This window comes from Hyperolius riggenbachi, chromosome 9 (assembly GCF_040937935.1).
Source record: "Hyperolius riggenbachi isolate aHypRig1 chromosome 9, aHypRig1.pri, whole genome shotgun sequence".
Classification (NCBI taxonomy): Eukaryota; Metazoa; Chordata; class Amphibia; order Anura; family Hyperoliidae; genus Hyperolius; species Hyperolius riggenbachi.
The window spans coordinates 34067065-34093846 of record NC_090654.1 but is presented as its reverse complement, the minus strand read 5'-3'; the positions used below and the strand labels follow the sequence as shown (position 1 = coordinate 34093846).

At 46.5% G+C, this 26782-nt stretch overlaps 1 protein-coding gene across 6 annotated transcripts in view; it reads left to right on the top strand.

The window, feature by feature from the left end:
- Positions 1-26782, top strand: part of GATAD2B (GATA zinc finger domain containing 2B) — an 82773-nt gene that overhangs the window by 7779 nt on the left and 48212 nt on the right. Inside the window, exon 1 of one of the 6 annotated variants that reach the window (XM_068252431.1) lies at positions 21897-21990. The exons of 4 other annotated variants lie outside the window; for them this stretch is intronic. The gene's annotated coding sequence lies outside the window, so the exon portion shown is untranslated. Of the gene's footprint in view, positions 1-21896; positions 21991-22087; positions 22247-26782 lie in introns of those variants that run through there. One more of the 6 variants, XM_068252430.1, reaches the window with a different exon arrangement.

Sequence of the window (26782 nt, the reverse complement as noted above, 5' to 3'; positions counted from 1 at the left end):
AGCAGCCGCTGGAGAGATAAGTAGAGGGCGCACTTCTGCATAGCTGGCTCCGACTGACGGAAGAGCGGGGAGCCGGTTCTCTTAGCTGCGGCCAGAGGAGGAAGGTGGCGGGGGAGAGATCCGTGCCTATGGGGCTGGAGGAAGCCCAGGTATGTATAAAAGCTTCTCTTTACTTCATCTCTGGTTCCCTTTGAGGTCTCGCTGCAGGGCCGTATAATCTAGCATACAAGTGATTCCCCCCCCCCCCCCCCTTTTCTGCCCACCAACAGAGTTTTGTTGGTGGGCTATGATCACTCTGAGGATTTTTATTTTTTTACAAATACTTATACTGTTTTTATTTAAATAAATACTATTTTTTTAATTACTTTACTGTAACCCCGCCCCCCGCTAGCCTATGACAGCTGATTGCTCCTGTGTGTCTCGGGGGCAGCCATGTCACATGTCTGTCCCCTGTACAGCGATGCTGTAGATCGCAGCGCTGTACTATGTAAATAGACGGCGGTTTTGCTGTCTAACAGTCTCCTAGCAGCGATGGCGGAGCTCTGTCATTCTATCGGGGATGCGCACGATCCCCTGCAATCTCTGCCCTTAGGACTTCACACCAATTGACGTGGAGTGGTACTGGGGCTGCCGCCGCGTTCACGCCAATCATTGCATAATTGTGTGCCTTTCATAAAGATTATAGGGTATTCCTCAAGCCAAATACTTTTTTGTTTTAATACTCTAATTCCCTATAAACTAAACAAGCCTCACCCACAGCTTTTTCAGAGAGCCAAGGCACTCAGTCCCAGGTAGCAAGGGCTTATGGGAGCTCAGTCTGGGCAGGAGGAGGTTACTAACCAGAGATTTCAGAGGCAGAGGGGAGGAGGAGAGGGGATTGAGCTGAGGGCTGCAGATGCCTTCAGCTTGCCTGTGTGTAATGTGACAAACAGAACATGGCCTCTCTCATTGTATCACAGGAATAAATAATCATAAACTTTTGAAGCTGTTTGCAGCTAGATTTGCTGTGTAAACTATCTAAACATTAGATAAGATATATAGACAAGTTACTTGTCATAGTTAGATTTTCATCTCGGATCCGCTTTTAAACTAAAAATGATTTGCCTCTCATTCAACATTCCTATTTAGAAGCAGATAAAATGAGCAAGTGAGGGCATCTGAATGACTTTTAACAAAGGTCAATAGAAGGCTAGACTGGGTCAGAACAATTCCTGAGTGGTAAGTCTTATGAGTAGTCCCTGTTAACCTGCTGGGCAGTCTGGACGAGATCAGCTCGTCCAGTACCGCCGGAGCCTGCCGCTCAGGCCCTGCTGGGCCGATTTGGCTCAAATAAAAAGCAGCACACGCAGCCGGCACTTTGCCAGCCGCGCGTGCTACCTGATCGCCGCTGCAGCGCGGCGATCCGCCGCATGCAGCGGCGAAAGAGGGTCCCCCCAGCCGCCTGAGCCCAGCGTAGCCGGAACAGCGCTAAGGGCTGGATCGGAGGCGGCTGACGTCAGGACGTCGGCTGACGTCCATGACGTCACTCCGCTCGTCACCATGGCGACGAGGTAAGCGAAACACGGAATGCCGCTCATTGCGGCCTTCCGTGTTACTTCTGGTCGCCGGAGGCGATCAGAAGAACGCATCCGGAGCGCCCTCTAGTGGGCTTTCATGCAGCCAACTTTCAGTTGGCTGCATGAAATAGTTTTTTTTTTTATTAAAAAAAAAAACCCCTCCCGCAGCCTCCCTGGCGATCTTAATAGAACGCCAGGGAGGTTAAAGGGAACCTTAAGGAGAGTCTGAAGCGAGAGTAAATCTCACTTCAGACCTCATAGTCAGCAGGGGCATGTGTGCCTCTGCTAAAACGCCGCTATCCCGCAGCTAAACGGGGATCCCTTAGCCCCCGAAATCCCCTCCGAGCAGCGCATCCCCTCTTCCGGATTCAGGCAGGGCTAACCGCCGCAGCCCTGCCTCAGGCGCGTCTGTCAGCGCGTATCTCCGCCTCTCCCCCACCCCTCTGTCTTCCTTCACTGAGGGGCGGGGGAGAGGCGGCGATGCGCCGCTGATAGACGGCGCTGAGAGGCAGGGCTGCAGCCGTTAGCCCTGCCTGAAGAGCAGCAAAATCTACGACCAAGTTGGTCGTTGATTTTGCAGGGGGGGTGTTGGGGGGTCAGGGACCCTCGTTTAGCCGCGCGATAGTGATAGGGGCACACATGCCCCTGCTGACTATGAGACAAGAAGCGAGATTTATTCTCGCTTCAGTGTCTCTTTAACTCCTTAAAAAAAAAAAAAAAAAAAAAAAAGTTTCACTTACCTGGGGCATCTATCAGCCCCCTGCAGCTATCCTGTGCCCTCGCAGTCACTCATGGCTCCTCTGATCCCCCGCTGCCAGCTAGTTTTTGTTTTTTGCCGACTGGGAGTTAGCCGGCCGCCATGCGTACGTTTTTACGCATTCCTGCTGGTGCAGGAAGCTATTGCAGACATCAACAAATACATTTTTACGCATTACGGGTGCAATGCGTAACATTTTACACATTACAATCAGCATATTGCTGATTGCTTGAGCCGGGCAGCGGGGGGTGGATCCACTCGAGTCACTGATTGACAGAAGCTGTGACTAGCAGTGCATATTTCTGATAATGAGGCGGGCGGTGAGTCCAGTCCAGAGTGGCACACCGCTCCACCAATCCCTGGATAGAGATTGTATGACGTAGGCGGAGCTGTACACTCTGTACAGCTGCGCCTACCGCCGCCGTCATACCATCTCCATCTAGCGATTGGTGTAGTGGTGTGCCGCTCTGGAGTGGATTCGCGGCAAAGCACAGAGGGCACAGCGGGCGCTGACAAAACCGCAGCTATTGACGATCTGTAGATCGTCTGCAATAGTTGTGCAAGTGGAATTGAGAGGATTGGTTCACACTGGCTGTTGCTGAACTGTCTATGCAGAGAGTGCAATTTGGCATTTTTTAGGATATAATATACTAGATGTTTTATGGACTGGATTTTAAGTGGATAGTATATACCAGTGATGGCTAACATTGGCACTCCAGCTGTGGTGGAACTACAAGTCCCATGAGGCTTTGCAATATGCTGATAGCTCTAAGCATAACTCGGGGAGGCAGAGGCATGATGAGATTTGTAGTTTTGTCACAGCTGGAGTGCCAAGGTTACCCATCACTGGTATATACAAACTGTGAGTGCTACCTCTTGAGAATTGAATTAAACTCTCTAAATACATACAGGGTGCATTTCTATGGGTGGGAACACACTAGGCAGAATCGCATATGCGGTTTCCACTACGTTCTATGGGAAAAACTCATTCAATTCTGCCTAGTGTGTTCCTTTCCTGAATCCTTTCCTTCTGTCCTGTGCAAGAATTAAGGTCCACTTTAACGGCTGACTGACACTACAAGAGCCTTTTTAGCGCTAGTGATTTGGAAAGCTCTTGCTAAGGCAATTTGAAGGGGGACTTTTACAAAATCACATTGCTCCAGTGAGAACACTCACAAACAGCAGTACATTAGTGAGAGTTTTTAAAATCACAAAGCACTTAGAAGAGCTCTTGTAGTGCGAATTAGCCCAAAAATGACTAGTAGACAGGTGGCAGTAATAGGTACCCAAAAGCAAGTGGGAACGATGGCAAGCCTGTCTGGTCGAATCCTACAGAAGAGCTGCTGTAGCACAGATTGCTGAAACACTGACCATAAGAGACCGGGCCGGATTTACCATAAGGCACTGTAGGCACATGCCTACAGGCGCCTGATGATGGAAAGGCGGCTCACACCCCTTCCCTAGTGCCTCCTTCCCCCCTCCTCTTTACAGAGTCCTGATGAGAGTGTAAATAAGAGGTTACTTATACTTACACTGCTCCTAGCATTTCACTGCTGAGATCTCTAAAGGGCACCTCTAGCTACCTAATACTTAGGATAGCTCTGGCTACCTAATGCTAAGGGGAACCTGTAGCTACAGTACCTGTGACAGGCAAGGGAAGTAAGGGAGAAGTGACAGCTGGGACAGCCAGCACACTTGCAGAGCAGTTTGGCTGGGTTTGTAGGTGGGTGGAAGGTGAAGTCTATTGTGCCAGGACATCTGTGCCTATAGGATCCTGTGATGTAAATCCAGGCCTGGTGAGAGAGGTGTCAGAGCACACAGTGTACCAAAGCATGTTGCATTATTGGGCTGTGTGGCTGCAGACCAGTCAAGTGCCCATGCTTATCCCTGACCACTGCTAAAAGCAGCTTCAATGGGCACGCAAAAGTCAGAACCGGACAATGGAGTGATGGAAGAAAGTGTCCTGAACTAATGAAACCTTCAAATTCCTCGGATGCAGGCTGATTAAACATCTGTGGGATGTGCTGGAAAAAAGAAGTGCGCTCAATAGAGGACAGACACAACTAACAGGATTCCTCCCAATGTTATGGGGATATACCTATATTTCTAAAATACAGCAATACTGAGGTCAGAGAGCCATTTACACACGCTAAACCGATATACAGCCCAGCACTGACCTTCAGGAGGTGAAATGTGATGTACAGCCTACTCTATAAATATAGAGATAATAATAATGCCAGAGAACCTATATATTCTATATACCAGCATTCGGACCAACCCTGACCCTTGGTTTACCATTATACATTGCTTTACTGACCAGTAATAAGTCCAGAGAATTATGTATATTCTGCGTGCAAGTTAGTACTGATATCAAGGAGGCTAGGAAAAAATAAACCATGTACATACTCTTTATACAGTAATATATTATAAGCAGCAGGTAAAGGTGTGTAAAAGTATTCCCTATATTTACATGCTTTATGGAAATCTCTATATACAGGAGAATGTAATGAAGGACTATGGAGGTGTAACGATTGGTGTCAGCCCACAGAGAGAATCTGATTGTTGGCGATCTGCAGAATTGCCAAGAATGCAGATATACCAGATTATGGATGATCTGCAGAATCATCAATAATGCGAGTATGAACTAACCTCTGGACACCTAAAGTGTGAGTGCTTGGTGCAACAGTAATGATGAATACACGTAGAACAAATTAGGAATTCCTGAGGAGCAGGAATCCCAGGAACACAAATGAGCCACAGACACTACTGCAGGCAAGGATCAATAGACAATAAGATCCTAATCTGCAAAGTAGTGAGATCACCAGGTGGAATGAGGTGATCAACAATGCTGCTACCGAGAGTTCCCAAGGCTAAGAGACCTCGGTTGAAGGCTGAACACACCAAGATGGGAATGTGTGATTCAGACATTAATGCAGCGCAGTATTTCCGAGGAGCGGAAATACTGGAACCCCTCAGGCTAGATACCTAGAACTGAGGGTAGCGTAGTCAGACAGGCAGGTTCAGCAACTCACGGACAGAGACAGTACAGAATCGAGAGACAGGATCAGTGTGTAGTGAAATCGGCAATAGTACGGCAACGAGATCAGAAAGGCAAGGTACAGAATCAGAAGACTAGAGCGTAGTCGGGCAAGCAAGAGGTCATAACAGATAAACAATGCAATTAGTACTTTAAGCTATCAAGAAACTGACTCAGTGTGGATTCCCAGCTCCTGCCGGTTCTGGCACACTGTAGGATCTAGCTAAGGTCTGAGAGCTAGCACATATAGCATTTGCAACAGCAGACAGGGAATGACTGGCATACAGGTCCTATATGTACTGGAAGAGCTCCTCAGCTCCGCCCCAGTCATTTATCCAATCAGAAGAGCGGAAGGAGTCAGCTGACCGGCTTGGTCAGCTGACAGCCCTTCTACAAGCATAAAGGTCCTTTCGCTTGGCCCGCTCGTAAGCCTCAGCCTCTGAGTGACAGAGAGGCTGTGTGCAGTATCCGTGTTGGCAAGAAGATTAGTAGATGCCGGCTGAGTAGCGGGAACCACTGCCATGCCGCGGCGGCGGTGTCCCTGCTGCCCTGAGGCAAGATGTCACAAACTGACTGTGCTGTTGAAACCGCCGGCTGAGATGAAGAAACCGCCGCCCTGCTACCGCTTGCGGCGGCGGTAACTCTGCTAACCTTCACAGGAGGAGGATAATATAGAGGCTGGATAGGGTAATATACAGTGGAGTATAGAGGAGGATAATCTAGAGACTGGATAGGGTAATACACAGTGGAGTATAGAGGGAAGGATAATATTGAGGCTGGATGTGGAGTATAGAAGAGGGATATAGAGGCTGGATGGGGTAATACACAGTGGAGTATAGAGGAAGGATATAGAGGCTGGATGGGGTAATGCACAGTGGGGTATAGAGGGGAGGATCATATAGAGGCTGGATGGGGTAATACACAGTGGGGTATACAAGGGAGGATAATATAGAGGATGGCTGGGGTAATACACAGTGGAGTATAGAGGGGGATAATCTAGAGACTGGATAGGGTAATACACAGTGGAGTATAGAGGGAAGGATAATATTGAGGCTGGATGTGGAGTATAGAGGAGGGATATAGAGGCTGGATGGGGTAATACACAGTGGAGTATAGAAGGGAGGATAATATAGAGGCTGGATGGGGTAATACACAGTGGAGTATAGAGGGGAGGATCATATAGAGGCTGGATGGGGAAATACACAGTGGGGTATACAAGGCAGGATAATGTAGATCCTGGATGGGGTAATACACAGTGGGGTATACAAGGGAGGATAATGTAGAGACTGGATAGGGTAATACACAGTGGAGTATAGAGGGGGAGATAATATAGAGGCTGGATGGGGTAATACACAGTGGAGTATAGAGGGGGAGATAATATAGAGGCTGGATGGGGTAATGCACAGTGGTGTATAGAGTGGAGGATAATCTAGAGGCTGTATGGGGTAATACACAGTGGAGTATAGAGGGGAGGATAATATAGAGGCTGGATGGGGTAATACACAGTGGAGTATAGAGGGGGAGATAATATAGAGGCTGGATGGGGTAATGCACAGTGGAATATAGAGGGGAGGATAATATAGATGCTGGATGGGGTAATACACAGTGGAGTATAGAGGGGAGGATAATATAGATGCTGGATGGGGTAATACACAGTGGTGTATAGAGGGGAGGATAATATAAAGGCTGTATGGGGTAATACACAGTGGAGTATAGAGAGGAGGATAATATAGAGGCTGGATGGGGTAATACACAGTGGAGTATAGAGGGGAGGATAATATAGAGACTGGATGGGGTAATACAGAGTGGAGTATAGAGGGGAGGATAATATAGAGACTGGATGGGGTAATACACAGTGGAGTATAGAGGGGGAGATAATATAGAGGCTGGATGGAGTAATACACAGTGGACTATAGAGGGGCGGATAATATAGAGGCTGGATGGGGTAATACACAGTGGAGTATAGAGGGGGAGATAATATAGAGGCTGGATGGGGTAATGCACAGTGGTGTATAGAGGGGGAGATAATGTAGAGGCTGGATGGGGTAATACACAGTGGAGTATAGAGGGGGAGATAATATAGAGGCTGGATGGGGTAATGCACAGTGGTGTATAGAGGGGGAGATAATGTAGAGGCTGGATGGGGTAATACACAGTGGAGTATAGAGGGGGAGATAATATAGAGGCTGGATGGGGTAATACACAGTGGGGTATAGAGGGGAAGATAATATAGAGGCTGGATGGGGTAATACACAGTGGAGTAGAGAGAGGAGGATAATATAGAGGCTGGACGGGGTAATATACAGTGTGTTGAGGACAGAAGGGAAGGATAATGTAGATCCGGTCCCGCCCCTTTAGTTAATTACAATCACCAAGGAACAATATACACAATCATGGAGTACTCGTAAGCAGCATGTATGCATCAAGGGCTACTTGTGCTGACGTTACTCACAGTACGGGTACTTGGCCAATGTGGATATTAAGGGGTATCCGCTGGAACACTGCGGAGAAACACTGCTGTATAGTATAGAGGCGGTTACCTATAACACGTAGAGGAGCAATATACAGTACAGTACAGTATAGCCAGGTGTGCAGAATATACAGAAGATTGGAGGGAGGGGTTAATGGAGGCAATTATACAGGAGATGAATAATATAGAACATAATACAGAGGACAAGGTACGTTCATATGAGAGGATGATACGATACAGTGTAATATAGAGCATAACTATAAGGGGAGGGGGATAAGGTTTATAATATTATAGAGGATAATGTAAATTAAATTGTAGAGGAGCAGCTATACAGGAGAGCAGAGACATGGGGATTTATACTATGATACGTTATAAGGACAGTACAGTATATGGCTTTGTAGCACAAAGGATTGTATTATATTGGATATTGTAATGCTAAAGGGATTGTATTACCTTATATACTAACTGAAGGCTGTAAGTATGCATGGGACATGTGGGCAGCGGCTTAGGGTACTTTCACACTAAATCAGTTGCTGTCCGTTATAACTGAACGGATAACTGATGTGCAAGGTAACGTCCATGTTTCCCTATGGCCTTTTACACACTACGCTGAAAAGCTGAAGTTTTTTTTCCTCCAATGCACTGCTGTGGAAAGCTGAAACACATCAGTTTTTAAGCGTATACTGTAAAAGAGCCCTTGTGGCAGTGGCTTTGTGTTGAGGTGGCTTAGTGTGGTGTGTACATGCAGTTGCGTTCTTAAAGTGCACAGAAACGGAGAGGGATATAGTGGCTGCAATATTTATCTGGGGCGGAGACTGCTAACGAGGGAGCCATCGCAGGAACGACGAGACGAGGAGAGGAATGGGAAGGCTTTGTAGGACTCAGAGCCCTCCCCCTCCTTAGGTAAGTATCTGGTTTTATTTTTAATTTTTGTATTTAGAGTCCCTTTAAGTATGCATAGACATACCTGTGGGCAGCGGCCTAATGCGACGTGCAATTCTTTTGTGAACCTGGGGTTTCCTGGTACCGGAGAATATATAGGGGTTTGTAGCATAGAGAATTGTATTATACTGCAGAATATGTAAGGAGCAGGACAATATACAGAAAATGTACTGTACATGAGAAATATGTTTGATAAAATTTCACTTGTTGATTTTATTTATTTTGTCTATTTTTGGTCTTTGCTTTATATGTATACAGTGGGATGCAAACGTTTGGGCAACCTTGTTAATCGCCAGGATTTTCCTGTGTAAATCGTTGGTTGTTACGATAAAAAATGTCCGTTAAATATATCCTATAGGAGACACACACAGTGATATTTAAGAAGTGAAATTCAGTTTATTTTAATATTATTTAAATTATATTATATAAATTATATTAAAATTATTTATTTAATTTACAAAAAGTGTGCAATAATTGTTTAAACTAAATTTGGCAGGTGCATACATTTGGGCACCACAAAAAAATAAATGAAATCAATATTTAGTAGACCCTCCTCAGAAATTACAGCCTCTAAACCAGACATGGGCAAACTCGGCTTTTCAGCTGTTACGGAACTACAAGTCCCACAATACATTTGCCTTTATGAGTCGTGACTGTGACTGTCTGACTCCTGCAATGCATTGTGGGACTTGTAGTTCCTTAACAGCTGGAGGGCCAAGTTTACCCATGCCTGCTCTAAACACTTCCTGTAGGTTCCAATGAGAGTCTGGATTCTGGTTGGAGGTATTTTGGACCATTCCTCTTTACAAAACATCTCTAGTTCAGTCAGGTTTGATGGCTTCCGAGCATGGACAGCTCTCTTTAACTCACACCACATATTTTCAATTATATTCAGTTCTGGGGACTGGGATGGCCATTCCAGAACGTTGTACTTGTTCCTCTGCATGAATGCCTTAGTGGATTTTGAGCAGCGTTTAGGGTTGTTGTATTGTTAAAAGATCCAGCCCCGGCGCAGCTTTAGCTTTGTCACTGATTCCTGGACATTGGTCTCCAGAATCTGCTGATACTGAGTGGAATCCATGCGTCCCTCAACTTTGACAAGATTCACATTCCCTGCATTGGCCACACAGCCCCACAGCATGATGGAACCACCACCATATTTTACTGTAGGTAGCAGGTGTTTTTCTTGGAATGCTGCTGTTTTTCCTCCATGCATAATACTCCTTGTAATGCCCAAATAACTCAATTTTAGTTTCATCAGTACACAGCACCTTATTCCACCTTATACAGCACCTTATTCGGCTTGACCAAATGTGCTTTGGAATACCTCAAGCAGCTCTGTGCTGTGGGCGGAGAAAAGGCTTCTTCTGCATCACTCTCGCATACAGCATCTCCTTGTGTAAAGTGCGCCGAATGGTTGAACGATGCACAGTGACTCCATCTGCAGCAAGATGATGTTGTAGGATTTTGGTGCTGGTCTGTGGGTTTACTGTTCTCACCATTCATCGCTTCTGTATATCTGAGATCTTTCTTGGTCTGCCTTTTCAAGCCTTAACTGAACTGAGCCTGTGGTCTTCCATTTCCTCAGTATGTTCCTAGCTGTGGAAACAGTCAGCTGAAACCCCTGAGACAACTTTCTGTATCCTTCCCCTAAACCATGATGGTGAACAATCTTTGAGACCCCCATGTTGCTACTCTTTAGAGAAAATTAAAAGAGGAGGTAAACTTACAATTGACACCCTTAAATACTCTTTCTCATAATTGGATTCACCTGGGAATGTAGGTCAGGGGTCACTGAGCTTACTAAGCCAATTTGAGTTCCAATCATTAGTTCTAAAGTTTTTGGAATCAATAAAATGACAACAGTGCCCAAATGTATGCTCCTGCCTAATTTGGTTTAAATAATTATTGCACACTTTCTGTAAATCTAATAAACTTCATTTCTCTTCTCAAATATGACTGCGTGTGTCTCCTATATGATATATTTACAGTAACTGACATTTTTTTTATCATAACAGCCAACTATTTATACAGGAAAATCATGTCGTCATGATTTTCCTGTATAAATCGTTGGTTGTTATGATAAAAAATGGTTGCCCAAACTTTCACAACCCACTGTATTTGAGAACTTATATTGCTGTGAGATAGAAATGCAGAAGATATCTATCGGTAAGTAATGTGAACTATTTTATCTATGTGCCATTTTTTTTGGTGATCTACACGGACGCGGTAGAATGTGTCACTTATATATGCAGTTACTGCTTTGTGCAAGTAGCTACTCATAATCAAAATTAAAATTAGGCACCGCTGCCCACAACAGAGGGGTTAAAGGAGAACTGTAGTGAGAGAGATATGGAGGCTGCCATATTTATATCCTTTTAACCTCCCTGGCGTTCTATTAAAATCGCCAGGGAGGCTGCGGGAGGGTTTTTTTTTTATAAAAAAAAAACGATTTCATGCAGCCAACTGAAAGTTGGCTGCATGAAAGCCCACTAGAGGGTGCTCTGGAGGCGATCTTCTGATCGCCTCCGGCGCCCAGAATAAACAAGGAAGGCCGCAATGAGCAGCCTTCCTTGTTTTGCTTCCCTCGTCGCCATAGCGACGAGCGGAGTGACGTTATGGACGTCAGCCGACGTCCTGACGTCAGCCGCCTCCGATCCAGCCCTTAGCGCTGGCCGGAACTATTTGTTCCGGCTGCACAGGGCTTGGGCGGCTGGGGGGGACCCTCTTTCGCCGCTACTCGCGGCGGATCGCCGCAGAGCGGCGGCGATCAGGCAGCACACGCGGCTGGCAAAGTGCCGGCTGCGTGTGCTGCTTTTTATTTGGTAAAAATCGGCCCAGCAGGGCCTGAGCGGCGACCTCCGGCGGTAATGGACGTGTATACTCGTCCATACCGCCAAGGAGGTTAAGCAATACCAGTTGCCTGGCAGCCCTGCTGATCCGCTGCCTCTAATGCTTTTAGCCATAGCCCCTGAACAAGCATGCAGCAGATCAGGTGTTTCTGACATTTTTGTCAGATCTGACAAGATTAGCTGCATGCTTGTTTCTGGTGTGATTCTGCAGGCAAATAGCTCAGGAGGGCTGCCAGGCAACTGGTATTGCTTAAAAGGAAATCAATATGGCAGCCTCCATATACCTCTCACTACAGTTCTCCTTTAAGTTACCCAAGACGCCGCCTTAATCAATGCGCTTCACTTGCGATCAATGTCAATCTTATGCCGCCTTCTGGGTTGAAGGAGGAAGCATGGGAGTGACGTGGGACGCGAGGGGAGCGCATCGACTAAGGTGGAGGCATGGGTAAGTTAACCGTAGCAGGTGGTTACAGCGCTCACCGCCAGAACCGGGCACCCCATAGCAGCAATGTAATGCTGCGCGGGGTGCGTAAGGGTAATTTGGGGCTCTGGCAGATGACTGACCGTGAATTCCATCCCCCTCCAAGTTGCGGCAACTCACCATCATTCGTCTCTCCCGCCGGTGCCCAACTCACCGGCGACGTGTACATATTTATGGACGTTAAACACCCCCGCGACGTGGGTAGCGCTGCCTAATTTAAATCTCAATTATGATTGGCTACATCGTCGTAGTGCGCTACACCAGTGCTTCTCTGGCTGCCTTTGTTGGGTTTCCTCTGTGTTCCTCAACTGTTCTGTATCATTGTTGCATCCTGATATAATTTGGTATCTTCTAAGTAAAAATCACAGATAATTGTGACTAGTTACTGTTGATTTGCACGTGGAGAATGTTTCTGGCTGTCTATGGCTCCGCCCTCGTTTCTGCTGCCATATTGGGGGAGGGCCTTCACTGTATGTGGTTGAACTTGTCACAGATAAGGAGGCGACCCCTCTATTATGGATGTGCCCAAATATATCGGGTAAATACACCATACAATCTTGATTTTAGAGACTTGCTGTATATACTCAAAGGGCAACTGAAGCGAGAGGGCTATGGAGGCTGCCATATTTATTTCCTTTTAATCAATGCACATTGCCTGGGTGTCCTACTGATCCTCTGCCTCTAATACTTTTAGCCATAGCCCCTGAACAAGCTTGCAGCAGATCAGGTGTTTCAGACATTGTCAGATCTGACAACATTATCTGCATGCTTGTTTCTGGTGTGAGTCAAGGCTCATACACACATCAGACCATGGTCTTTGGAAAATGAAAGATCACAGACCAGTTTTACCCCCTTCCATGTAGTATGAGAGCCATACTCTACACAGTCTATTCTATGGAGCTGAACTCCCCATCAGAAAAAAAACTTTGCAAGATGCTGCACACACAGATGCTGTACAGACACAAAAGATCAGTAGCTGCAAAAGATCTGTTCCTGCCAAAAATCCAACCCTGCAAATTGCAATGATAGTCTATGAGATCTGCAGATCATCATGCACACATGATTTAACTGACAGATCTGCAGATCTGAAAATCCAACCTGGTGGATCTGATCTGCAGATGAATGTCAGTTAAATCATGTGTGTATGATGATCTGCAGTTCTCATAGACTATCATTGCAATTTGCAGGGTTGGATTTTTGGCAGGAACAGATCTTTTGCAGCTACAGATCTTTTGTGTCTGTACAGCATCTGTGTGTGCAGCATCTTGCAAAGTTTTTTTTTTCTGATGGGGAGTTCAGCTCCATAGAATAGACTGTGTAGAGTATGGCTCTCATACTACATGGAAGGGGGTAAAACAGATCTGTGATCTTTCATTTTCAAAAGACTATGGTCTGATGTGTGTATGAGCCTTCAGACATTGCTGCAACTAAATAGATCCACGGTGCTGCCAGGCAACCGTTATTGTTTAACAGGAAATAAATATGGTAGCCACCATATTCCTCTCACTTCAGTTGTCCTTCAAGTATACATCCACCCATGTTCCTATTCATGCATGATTCTCTGGTGTGGCTCGGGCAACTCTCCTGTTTGCCAGATTCAACCACTGATTATTGTACACTACTAAGTAACAACTCCTCATATAAACCTATAGTTTCTACTGTAAAGCAGGGATGCTGAGAAATGTAGTCTGGTGTAGGTTGTCCTTTTTTACTTTGTTTTACATGGTCACACCTGATTGACCCACTTAGCAGCTGAATCTAGAGCGGAGAGAATTAAGACTGTGGTGCAGTGGAGAGCACATTTAGCTTATAACAGATATTCTGTCCACCCCTTAGTGCCTGTATACTGTTTATATTCACTTATCACCCTGGCTGCTATTGGAATTTGGCATTGTTCTGTTTTGGCTTTTAAGCACACTTGAAGTGGGGGGTATATGGAGGCTGCCATATTTGCTTCCTTCTAAACAATACCAGTTGCCCGGCAACCCTGCTGATCTTTTATGGATCACTAGTGTCTGAATCACACATCTGAAACAATCATGTTGCTGATCTAGTCAGATTTTAGTCAGAAACACCTGATCTGCTGCATGCTTGTTCAGGGTCTATGGCTACATGGATTTAGAGGGAGAGGATCAGCAGGACAGCCAGGCAATATGCATTGTGTAAAAGAAATACATATGGCTGCCACCATGTCCCTCTCAGTGTGTACTTTCCCACTTGCTTTTATTTTCTCGCCTGTATTTTCTACACCAATTGCTTACATTTTGCACTGGTCATACACCATTCAGCCAGATTGTTCAGTTTTTATGATTATTTGATAAAATGGTTGATGGTATGGAAACATCTAATAGTTTATTTTGATTGACAATTTTTGTTGAAAATGTTATGAAATGCATGGTGAAAAATTCTGCTCAATCCACTTATGCTGCGTTCACACTGGCGACTATGGTCGTTTGAAACAGCTAGTTAACGATCGTTCCGCCGACAATCGGGGAGAAAGCTTTACCCAACGATCATTAACACGAACGACATCGGGAAGATGGAAATATCCAACCTGACGGATCGTATCTACCGACAATCGTTACAAAACTATAGTCTGTACAGACATCGGCCGAGAACGATCGTTACAAAGGCCAATGCGCCTGCGTTGAATTCTGCCCAGCTTCAGTACTTCCTTTGTAGCGCGGCCGTAAAGATTGTTACGTTGCTCATTTCAATTAAACTTTGTGCTCAAGTTAACGATCATATATTTGTATCTATTGTAACTCCATGTTAGTGGGTTTTATTTATTTTATATAAATATGTACGCAACATTTCCTTCTGATCGTTCTTTTCTGCGAGAACGATCGTTAAAATGTGTATGATGATCGCTGCATCCCATCGTTGCATTCCTATCGTTGCCGTATCATTCGTTTGTCAATTATCGTTCCTAGCGAACGATCGTTATCGCACGTGTGTACGTAGCATTAGTCAAGCAATTGATTGAAGTCTGCACAGTCTTCTATGGTCATTAAAACTTTATTGGTACAAAGTTAAAACCTAGTGCTGTACGACCGCAACAGTTTGCTGATTTGTGCTCCTGTCACTTTTCAAGCTGCCCAGCAAAGCTTAAATGACCATAGAAGACTGAAAAGATCCTGGCTGTACCCAGGTGAAAGGTCCTGTCTTACTCCCTAACGTCGGTTCTGGCCACTTGTGTGGTTCCACAATCAACTAGTGTTCAATCAACCTATAAAATCAATTGCTTAAACCAAAAAACCGAGAAAGAAAAATTGCAACAATGTATGGGCAGCTTTACAAATTTTGGAAGTTGTATTGGTCAGATTTATTGCTTCTCACTGACTATGGAAGGAAAATAACTTGCTGGGTCTGGTTGCTCTGCTGGTTCTTGCTATGCTGATGGCTGGTATTGATGTGCCGCCTGCTGGGTCTGGTTGCTCTGCTGGTTCTGGCTATGCCGGTGGCTGGTATTGATGTGCCAGCTGCTGGGTACGATTGCTCTGCAGGTTCTTGCTATGCTGATGGCTGGTATTGATGTGCCGCCTGCTGGGTCTGGTTGCTCTGCTGGTTCTGGCTATGCCGGTGGCTGGTATTTATCTTCCGGCTGCTAGGTCTGGTTGCTCTGCTGGTTCTGGCTGTGCTAGTGGCTGGTATTGATGTGCCGGCTGCTGTGTATGATTACTTTGCTGGTTCTGGCTATGCTGATGGCTGGTATTGATGTGCCGCCTGCTGGGTCTGGTTGCTCTGCTGGTACTGGCTATGCCGGTGGCTGGTATTTATCTTCCGGCTGCTAGGTCTGGTTGCTCTGCTGGTTCTGGCTATGCTGATGGCTGGTATTGATGTGCCAGCTGCTGGGTACGATTGCTCTGCAGGTTCTGGCTATGCTGGTGGCTGGTATTGATGTGCCAGCTGCTGGGTACGATTGCTCTGCAGGTTCTGGCTATGCTGGTGGCTGGTATTGATGTGCCGGCTGCTGGGTCTGGTTGCTCTGCTGGTTCTGGCTATACCAGTGACTGGTATTTATCTTCCGGCTGCTGGGTCTGGTTGCTCTGCTGGTTCTGGCTATGCTGATGGCTGGTATTGATGTGCCAGCTGCTCAGTCTGGTTTCTGTGCTGGTTCTGGCTATGCCGGTGGCTGGTATTGATGTGCCAGCTGCTGGGTACGATTGCTCTGCTGGTTCTGGCTATGCTGATGGCTGGTATTGATGTGCCAGCTGCTGGGTATGATTGCTCTGCTGGTTCTGGCTATACCAGTGGCTGGTATTGATGTACTGGCTTTTGGGTCTGGTTGCTCTGCTGGTTCTAGCGATGCTAAAGGCTGGTATTGATGTGCTGGCTGCTCGGTCTGGTTGCTGTGCTGGTTCTGGCTATGCCGGTGGCTGGTATTGATGTGCCAGCTGCTGGGTACGATTGCTTTGCTGGTTCTGGCTATGCCGGTGGCTAGTATTGATGTGCCAGCTGCTGGGTATGATTGCTTTGCTGGTTCTGGCTATGCTAGCGGTTGGTATTGATGTGCCGGCTGCTGGATATGATTGGTCTTCAGGTTCTGGCTATGCTGGTGGCTGGTATTGATGTGCCGATTGCTGGGTATGATTGCTCTGCAGGTTCTGGCTATGCTAGTGGTTGGTATTGATGTGCCGGCTGCTGGGTCTGGTTGCTCTGCAGGTTCTGGCTATGCCGGTGGCTGGTATTGATGTGCCGATTGCTGGGTATGGTTGCTCTGCAGGTTCTGGCTATGCTAGTGGCTGGTATTGATGTGCCAGCTGCTGGGTCTGGTTGCTCTGCAGGTTCTGGCTATGCCGGTGGCTGGTATTGATGTGCCGATTGCTGGGTATGGTTGCTCTGCAGGTTCTGGCTGTGCTAGTGGCTGGTATTGATGTGCCGGCTGCTGGGAATGATTACTTTGCTGGTTCTGGCTATGCTGATGGCTGGTATTGATGTGTCGGCTGCTTGGTATGATTGCTCTGATGGTTCTGGCTATGCTAGTGGCTGGTATTGATGTGCCGGCTGCTGTGTATGATTACTTTGCTGGTTCTGGCTATGCTGATGGCTGGTATTGATGTGTCGGCTGCTGGGTATGATTGCTTTGCTGGTTCTGGCTATGCCGGTGGCTGGTATTGATGTGCCCGCTGCTGGGAATGATTACTTTGCTGGTTCTGGCTATGCTGATGGCTGGTATTGATGTGTCGGCTGCTGGGTATGATTGCTCTGATGGTTCTGGCTATGCTAGTGGCTGGTATTGATGTGCCGGCTGCTGGGTATGATTGCTTTGCTGGTTCTGGCTATGCCGGTGGCTGGTATTGATGTGCCGACTGCTGGGTATGATTGCTCTGATGGTTCTGGCTATGCTGGTGGCTGGATGGGCTGGCTGCTGGTTCTGGCCCAGAGATTAACATGCACTGCAGAAGTGCTGCCAGTGGGTCCCAGCCCTTAGGCTGTTACAACTATCACCTGCTGCATTGTTCCTGCATATTCTAGCTCAAGGTGGCCACTAACTATACAATTTCTAGTGAAAAATCGTTTGAGCGTGCAGGATAATTCTGAAGAAAAATCTCTCACTACACCCATCAATGAACCAATCTTTGCTTACTGTCTATCACAACCAACAAGAAAATACAAATTTTAGTTTGACCAAAATCCAATTGGACGACTTTTTTTTTATAATCGTTCGTAATCAATTGTGCCTATCAACAGAGATTTACAACCAATCCAATCAGAATTTCTGATCGCTCAAATGATTTTTCGCTAGAAACTGGATCGTTAGTGGCCACCTTCAGATGCATCTACTCCTTCCTTGACCAAACTCACAGTGATTGGCTGAGTGTCTTCCTGTGGGTGGGTGTTATGGGAAGGGGGTACTGTAATGCTGGGAATACACAATTAGTTTTTCTTTCAGATTTACTGGCAGATCGATTTATTTCCGACAGGTCCGATCTGATTCCCGATCGTTTTTCCTGATCTATTTTCCATTCTCTTCTATGAAGAATCGATCAGAAATCAATCAGATTAGACCTGTCGATATCGATCTGCCAGTAAATCTGACAGAAAAAACTCATTGTGTATTCCCAGCGTAAGGGGTTTAGGTGACAGTTGACAGTGAAGCTACATGTATCCTGTCACCAGAGAGAATTGGGGCCAAGTTCTGTACAGAGTTGTCACTGTTCTAGAAGCTAACGTTGCTAAGGGAGTAAGGAGGCGGGACGATGACAAGTGGCGCATGAGGATGTGACTTTTTGTGGGCGGAGAACAATGCGCCTGGGGGTTGGTCAGTCAGGCACCAGAGGTGCTAAAGATCTGGCATGAAGATTTGGAGTCCCTTAATATGCTCATTAATGGTACAATTTAGTGGCCGATTGATCATTCCCGATCACCACGGTAATTGATCGGAAACCATTGGTCCTGTCCGTTAACGGCCGAATTCCTGCTAGCCAATCCTTTTAGATTGATGGATTCGGTATGATCGAATTGACTAGCGTAAATTCACCTGTTAGAGCTTGTTTCCATCTGTGCCATTTTTAGCTGCGCTTTTAGAAATGCAGCACGACCGCAGGGACATCAGAAGTGCATAGACCGCATTGTCTGTTTCCATAGATGTGTTGCGATTCGCCGCGGAATCACAGCGCATTGTTCCATGCATTTCGGCGCATTTCCACAGCAATCCCATTCATTACAAATTAATGCAATTGCAAGCGCATCTACAACGCAGAACCGTGCGTCACTACGGCCACCTGCGTTTCAAGTGGAAACGAGGCCTTAACGGACATGATCGGCGGCATAATTGTACAGTCAGTGGGCACCTTTTAGTGGCAGGGCTGTGGAGTCGGTAAAAAAAATCATCCAACTCCGACTCCTCAGTTTATGAAACCACCGACTCCAGGTACACAAAATGACTCTGACTCCTTAGTCTAATACTTACCAGAACTAAGGGTTTGGTACAAAAATTATGAAACCTCCGACTACAGGTACCCAAAATTACTCCGACTTCAACTCCGACTCCACAGCCCTGTTTAGTGGTCATTGGAATAAATCGCATTTTGATATGTGGGGCTATCAGACAACCCTGTGTAAGCACCCTTCTATTATCTAACGTCTGTGCCCTATAGTGTGCAGAGCAAATCTGCTTATTTATCTGCCATTGCCAACCACCACCTCCTTTATTGTAACCTCGTGTGACTACAGGGGATTTGGGGGTACTTCATAATATCTTTTACATAGGAGTATGTTGGCTACCTGTCACTCTGTCATGTGAGCAGGAATGCTGTACATTTGTGATGTGTCATTGTAATAGAAATATGGGGAGTGCCCCTTAAACTTTCGTGTGTCAATACAAATATAGAGGAGCCCCTTAATGCAGAGTTGTATCAATTTTGGGAGCAAGATAGCCATGGCTCCTATCACAGCTGCTGCCTTCTGACTTCCAAATGGTTCCTTCCAAAATAATTCTCCCCTTGCGAATAAACAATTTGAGAGTCTGACTGAGAATTTATTTTTCGTTTATAACAAAAATGTGGACAGTAAATAAGATAACCTCCCTAAAGTCTCCCTAATGTGTGTGTGGAAAACCCGGTAACATGATATTTGTAGAAATATCAGGGAACTGTGTAACGTTTCTTGGTTTCCTGTGAATAGGATACATTGTTTCACTAAATAGAAACCTGAGAGATGAGGTTTCCTCCTTAGATCTCACCTGTACACTGATGGGAGGTGTCCTTTCTAGAGAACCCATGTATAGATATGAGGTCCCCACTTTAAACACCTCCCTGGCGTTTTGATGATTTCCAGATTTAGGGTCTAAAAGCAGTGAAAGTTTTTTTCATTAGCTTTTAGATCCTAAAAACAAGAAGAAAAACCTACCAGAGAGTGATCTGCTGCAGCTCATGCATGCAACTCACTTAAGCACGGGATTACCACCCTGTTCTGTGGCTTTCCCTCCCGAGCCTGACTCAGGAGGGTAAATCTCCCCCACCTCATAGATATCACGTGTAGTGATATCAGGTCATGTGTGGTCATCTGAGGTCTCGCCTATAGATAGCCACCAGGGCTGCGGAGTCTGTACAAAAATCATCTGACATCTGATATGAAACCTCCAACTCCAGGTACCCAAAATTGCTCCGACTCTGACTCCTTAGTCTATTACTTACCAGGGTTGTGGATTAGGTACAAAAATCATCCAACTCCTCAGTTTATGAAAACACCGACTCCAACTCTGACTCCGGGTACCCAAAATTGCTCCAACTCTGACTCCACAGCCCTGATAGCCACATGTATAGGGATATGAGGTCCCTACCAATGTATAGTGATATCAGGTCTGCATCTTAGGTCTCACTTATTAATAACCACATGTACAGGCTTAGGAGGTCCCCCCTAGAATGTCACTTGTAGACTGATATCAGGTCTGCCGTAGATATGTCACATGCATAGACATAGCAGATCTCCTATAGACCTTCCATGTACAGTGACATAAGGTTCCCACTTTTGATATGACATGTATACATGTGAGATTCCCCCCCCATAGTTTATATTGATGTGTCGGGGTTCCCCTTTATATCTCCTATAAATAGTGGCATAGGGAGCTCTTATGCGTTCAGTCATTCGTACAGGCGTTCAGTTGGTGTGAACTTGGCCTGTCATCCCTTGCCCATCCTTCCTCCTCCGCAGCACATCACGCCAGGGGGTTACATAATCCTGAGAATCTACACGCGCATTTCTTGGGGGGGTCTCTGGGGTTTTTTCTCTTCTCCCTCCCTCGCTGGCTGCGCCCCCCCCCAGCGCACCACGCATCTCCAGGTGTGGCCTCGTGACACTCGGAGGGGCAGAGGTGAAAGTTTGGCAGGGGGCCAAGGGCTGCAGGGCACGATTGCACCCCACAGGAGGTCTGACACATGTATGGGGGGGATGGGGACTGCACAACGTACGCAGCCAAAACCACAAATGACTTTCAAAAAAAAAAAAAAAATTAACACTAATTCCATGTCCAGAGGTTTAAAACCAGCTACAACTGGATTTAACCCCCCCTTGCCCACGCTATGAATCATGGGTAAAAGTATGCATCCCCCCTTACCCCCCTCCTCCTCTCCTTTGCTTCTTATTTTTTTTTTTTTGTCTTTTGTTTAATTTCACTGTAGGGTTATGATTGGTTGAGTGGCAGCACTGTGCCCACTCTTAGGGCAGGCATCCCTGGAGAAGAAGGAGGGGGGGGGGGGCGGATTGGTGTCATGCCGTCTGTGCCGCCCACCTAACAGAATCCTTACATCCGAGTAAAAGAAAAAAAAAATCACCTCCCCCCCCACCCCCCCTCCTTTTCCCGTGTCGCTGTCTCCACTACCTTCCTTCTATTTAATATCTCCGTCCCCTCGTCTCAGTCACCCCCCCCCTTCCCCCCATCTCCGACAGCTGGATTTCTGTGAGTATGCTGCGGAATGTGCTCGCTGCGTGTCTGAGCCGTGCCGTGACAGCGGCGCGCGGACAAATAGACATCGTCTCGCTGCTTTTCCCCTGCGAGTCGGTTTCAGGAACGGGCTGCAGGCCTAGACGGCTCATTTAGGGTGAAATGGCTTCTTTTGTTGTTCCGGTGATGGAATCAGGAGGTAATCGCTTCCCCCCCCCCCCCCCTTCCTCGTTTCTCTGTGAATGGGGTAGTCAGCTGATGGGCGGCTGGGATTGGCTCGATGCCAGCGCGCCGGTGCACGAGTATGCGTTTGTAGGTAGAGAGGCCTGTGCACTCTCTCTCTCTCACACATATAATGTGAATGCACGCAGGCCTGTGTCACTTCAGACCTGACTGAAGGGGGGGAGGGGGACCCCCCTCCTGCGTTTCCTCCCCCTCCTCATTGTGAAAGGGAGGGGGGGATTTTGGGCTGTCTGGCCTTTTGGAAAGCAAGTCATGATATGGAAGGTAAATGCGACAATCCCTCAGCCGGAGATCGCTGGTGGCTTCTCGTGATTTTCTCTCGATGCTGCTGAGGTGACACTTGGGGGTCTTTTTCTTTTTTGCTTTTCTTCTGCAGCGTTGCTGGCTGCGAGCTTGTCGAGCCTTTTTTATTGTGATGCTGCGCTGTGCCGGTGAATCATTGTGCATTGTCAAGTGCCGGCCCTAACAGAAGCCCCCCGGAGCCCTGGAATGTGGCTTGCGTGGTCGCAGAAACGTTACGGTGAGCCTCCTCGATTTCTGGCATCCCCGCTTTCCCCCCCTTCTCTCTTTGCCGGCTTGAAATTGAGCGGTTTTGGCAAGATGGGCAATTTTCGTAGGTTGTTGATTTTGGGGTCTGGTTGTATTATGTGTGTAGTAACGCTGTTGAGTAGCTCTTTGGTGTGTGTGGCTTTTTTCTGATGGATTTTCCCATCACTTCTGTGCAAATACAATCGGAAATCACATCGTACCTTTTCGGAAATAATCGATTTGACCGTCAATCTCACGGGAAATTGCGCCGTGTGTACTAGGCATTACACTGCAAATCGCAATTCCGATTTGCGATTTTCTCTGGATGCTAGAAACACAAGAAGGAAAAAACGCAGCAAGCAGGACTTTTTTTAAGCGTATCAAAAATCGGAATCGTATGTGAAATCGCATCAGAATCGGAAATCGGAAAGGTATGTAGTGTGAAAGAGCCCTGATGACGCTGTGTTTTTGTCTGATGCTGTCGGCCATGTAATGCACGCTCCATTACCTGTGTGCCAGGCTGCGGTGTACGCTATAGAGACGGCACAACAGGATGCCGCCAGGAATGATGCGTTCGTTCCCCGGGCTGCTTGTCTGCGCTCCCTCAGCGTGCTCCAGGGAGCGTTTAATTAGGGTGACCCGGGCAGCCTCCCAGTAGAGAGACTGGCAATCTACCCCCACCGCCGGGGAGCTGTTACCTGAATTCACCCCTGTCAAACCATTACGGGGGGGGGGGGGAGAATACAGGCCTCCGGCAAGCCAAGCGTCATGAGGAGCTGTTCTCAGGGCAATTCTCAGAGCACGGTTCTATTAAATTGCAATTTCCACAAGTGTAGATGTTTTGCGCCAGCTTGTCGCCTGATCGCGCCATGCGCGTCATTACACTGCCGTGGCAACACAAGAATACATGGCATGCAAACACGCATCTGGTTCTGTGGTGGGGAAGCTGTGAGGTGATTTCTGGGGGATGCATGCTGCCGGCACATACATTGGTGAGGGCATTTCTGTGCCAAAAAGCATTGTGGGGGTAGTTGGCATTTTAGGGGCATAAAATGAAACTGAGACAAGGCAGCCTAATATTGAAGGCGAAAATCACAGTATCTACGCAGTAACTTATGCATTGTTATACTGCCAAACCTATACATAAAACGTAAACTTTAGATGTGAATTTTATTTTTTTCTGTTTTGTGTATAATTTTTATTTTTCGATTTCCTTTTCCCCTAAAATATGTTTTGCTTTGCAGATTGTATACTGGGAGATATGTATGTATGTTTTGTTTTTAAACGTAAATAATTTTGGCCTGGCTGTATTTAAAGGACAACTGAAGTGAGAGGGATATGGAGGCTGCCATATTTATTTCCTTGTATATAATGCCAGTTGCCTGGTAGCCCCTGCTGATCTTCTGGCATAAGAAGTGACAAGGAGTCAAAACCTTGGAATAAGCATGCTTGTTCTGATCTGCTGCATGCTTGTTCAGGGTCTATGGCTAAAAGTATTAGAGGCAGAGGATCAGCAGGATAGCCAGGCAATTGGTATTTTAAAAGGAGATAAATATGGCAGCCTTCATATCCCTCTCACTTTGGATTCCCTTTAAGCAAAACCAGATGCCTGGCTATCCTGCTGATTCTCTGCTTCTAATACTTTTAGCCATAGACCCTGAACAAGTATGCAGCAGATTGGCTGTTTCTGACATTATGGTCAGATCTGACAAGATTTGCTGCATGCTTGCTTCTGGCGTGAATCAGACACTACTGCAGCCAAATAGATCAGCAGGGCTGGCAGGCAACTGGTATTGTTAAGGAAATAAATACGACAGCCTTCATATTTTTCTCACTCCAGTTGACCTTTAATGGAGATGGTCAGGGAGATGCAAATTATCCTGACTTGCGTACAAATTTCTCGCAAATGTATGCTTTTTGGATTTGAGGCAAAGTCAACTGAAAGTACATTTAACTGGCGGAACTCCATGCTGCATACAATTTGCATTACATTTGCCTGCAAGCCGGATTTGTTAGCACCACCGTTGACCAGCTCTGTATTTGGACACTCCAGTTCTGTTGGTATACGGGCTGGTTCAGATGGACGCTTGCAGAGTGTTAACCGCAAGCGTTCGGAACGTCGCGTTGCACCGAGCTTTTGCACGCGTTTACACAAATGCGGCGTTCGGGTCCCGATTTTCGCTTGCGTTCGAGGTGCCCCTGGAAGCTACATGTAGCTTCTACGGGCGGCCAACCACGACGGGTAATGTCCCCCTAGGGGAAGAAAAAACGCGACCGCATCCGAACGCGACGCGGAGGCTGAAAGCCTGACTGCGCAGCAGCACGTCATCACGCGATGCCGCGCAGACGTCCGCGTGAACCAGCCCTAAATAGTGTTGAGAGGGCCATCTCGTTTTTATTGAAGAGAATTAAACAATTGACGGGGGTTTTCTGTGGTGTAAACTTGAGCGGGTTGAATTCTCAGATCAGTCAGTGTAGAGTATTTGGGTGGAGCAAATAATCATAGATTTAGATTTTTATTTTGCTGTCCCGACTTGACGTAGCTTAGCTCTGATTCCTATATTTAGCCTAACCCTAAACTCCACTTCCTGTCTTGCACCTAACCTCTTCTCTGTCCTGTGTATACTATAGTGGCTCCTTCCTTACCTTCCTTCATGATGCTTCAAAGGGGTTCTGTGACTGTTTTAAAAAAGCAAAAAGTGTCACTTACCCGGGGCTTCTACCGGCCCCTTGCGCTATCAAGTCCTGCATTGTCCGCTCCTCGCCGCGGGTCACCTGCCAATTATTCATCTAACTAGACGAATGTCACTGTGGCTGCGCAGGCGCATGTCCTCGCTCCCACTCACTTTTCTGGGAACTTACTGCTCAGGCGCAGTACAAGAAAACTTCATACTGCACCTGCGCAGTAAGCTCCCGGTGACGCGAGTGAGGACATTCGTCTAGTTCAGGCATGGGCAAACTTGGCCCCAACATATGGGAGGAGACAGTAGTGATGTCTGGCACTGTAGTTTAATATAAAAGCAGCAGGTGTACAGCAGTGACAAAAAAACGTCCATGAACAACATGTACAAGATGTGGTACAAGATGTAGTACTTATCGTGCTTGTTGCTGGGTGTGGGAGGCACTGTGGGCGCCAGTGGGTGCACGGCCTTACGACCGTTTCGCTTGGGGTGAGCCTTTCTTCCTCGGAGGCCTAACGTACATGGGCAAACTTGGCCCTCCAGCTGTTACAGAACTACAAGTCCCACAATGCATTGCAGGAGTCTTGTCAGCCACAGTCATGACTCATAAAGGCAAATGCATTGGGGGACTTATAGTTCCGTAACAGCTGGAGGGCCAAGTTTGCCCATGCCTGGTCTAGTTCGGTGAATAATTGGCAGGTGAGCCGCGGCGAGGAACCGAAGATTCTTCCGTGACGACGTGGGACTTGATAGCGCAAGGGGCCGGTAGAAGCCCCGGCAAAGTGACACCTTTTGCTTTTTTTAAAACAGCCACAGAACCCCTTTTAAAGCGGAATATAACCCTGCATTTCAACTTTGCTCTAAAATATTATTTACAGCATATTATATGCAAAAAGCATTTTTTTTTTTACTAGACCAGCATTGGAAGGGTTAAACACGGACGTTTCGTTTCAAGTTCCGTGGAGAGATATGCAGAAGTTCAGATTGTTACATTCTATGTATCTATTGATAAACAGTTACACACTCTTTGGCAGTCCTCCAAGCTCCTTCTCAGTCAGAGAGATGAGTCATTCAACACTTAGATACATTTCTGTAAACAAAATGTATCTCTATTGCAGCTTCGGATGCGTCTGCAGAAATCTAAGGAACTTTAAAGCCCTGTGTAACCCTTCCAATGCTGGTCTAGTAAAAAAAAAATGCTGGTTGCATATAATATACTGTAAATAATCTTTTAGAGCAAAGTTGAAATGCTGGGTTATATTCCGCTTTAAGGTACTTTTCCACATTTTCAGATCGGCTATGACTTACTGATTTGAAAAGCACCGCGATTAGTGTGGGAATTGCGGTGCCCTGTTGCCTCTTCTGCAACTTGATTTTTACTTAAAACATAACTGAAGTGAGGATAATAAGGAGGCTGCCATATTTATTTCCTTTTAAACAATATCAGTTTCCTGGCAGCCCTGCTGATCTATTTGGCTGCAGTACTGTCTGAATCACACCAGAAATAAGCATGCAGCTAATCGTGTCAGATCTTACAATAATGTCAGAAACACCTGATCTGCTGCATGCATGTTCAGAGTCTATGGCTATTAGAGGAAGATGATCAGCAGAACAGCTAGGCAACTGGTATTGCTTAAAAGGAAATATGGCAGCCTCCTTATTCCTCTCGCTTCAGTTGTCCTTTAACCCTCCTGGCGGTCTATTAAAAACCGCCAGGGACGGCAGCAGAGCATTTTTATTTTATTTTTTTTAATAATGTAGCGAGCCCAGAACGGGCTTTCCGATCTCCAATCAGTAAATCCCGTTCAAAGAATTCCTGGAGGGCTTCCCCCGTCGCCACGGCGTCA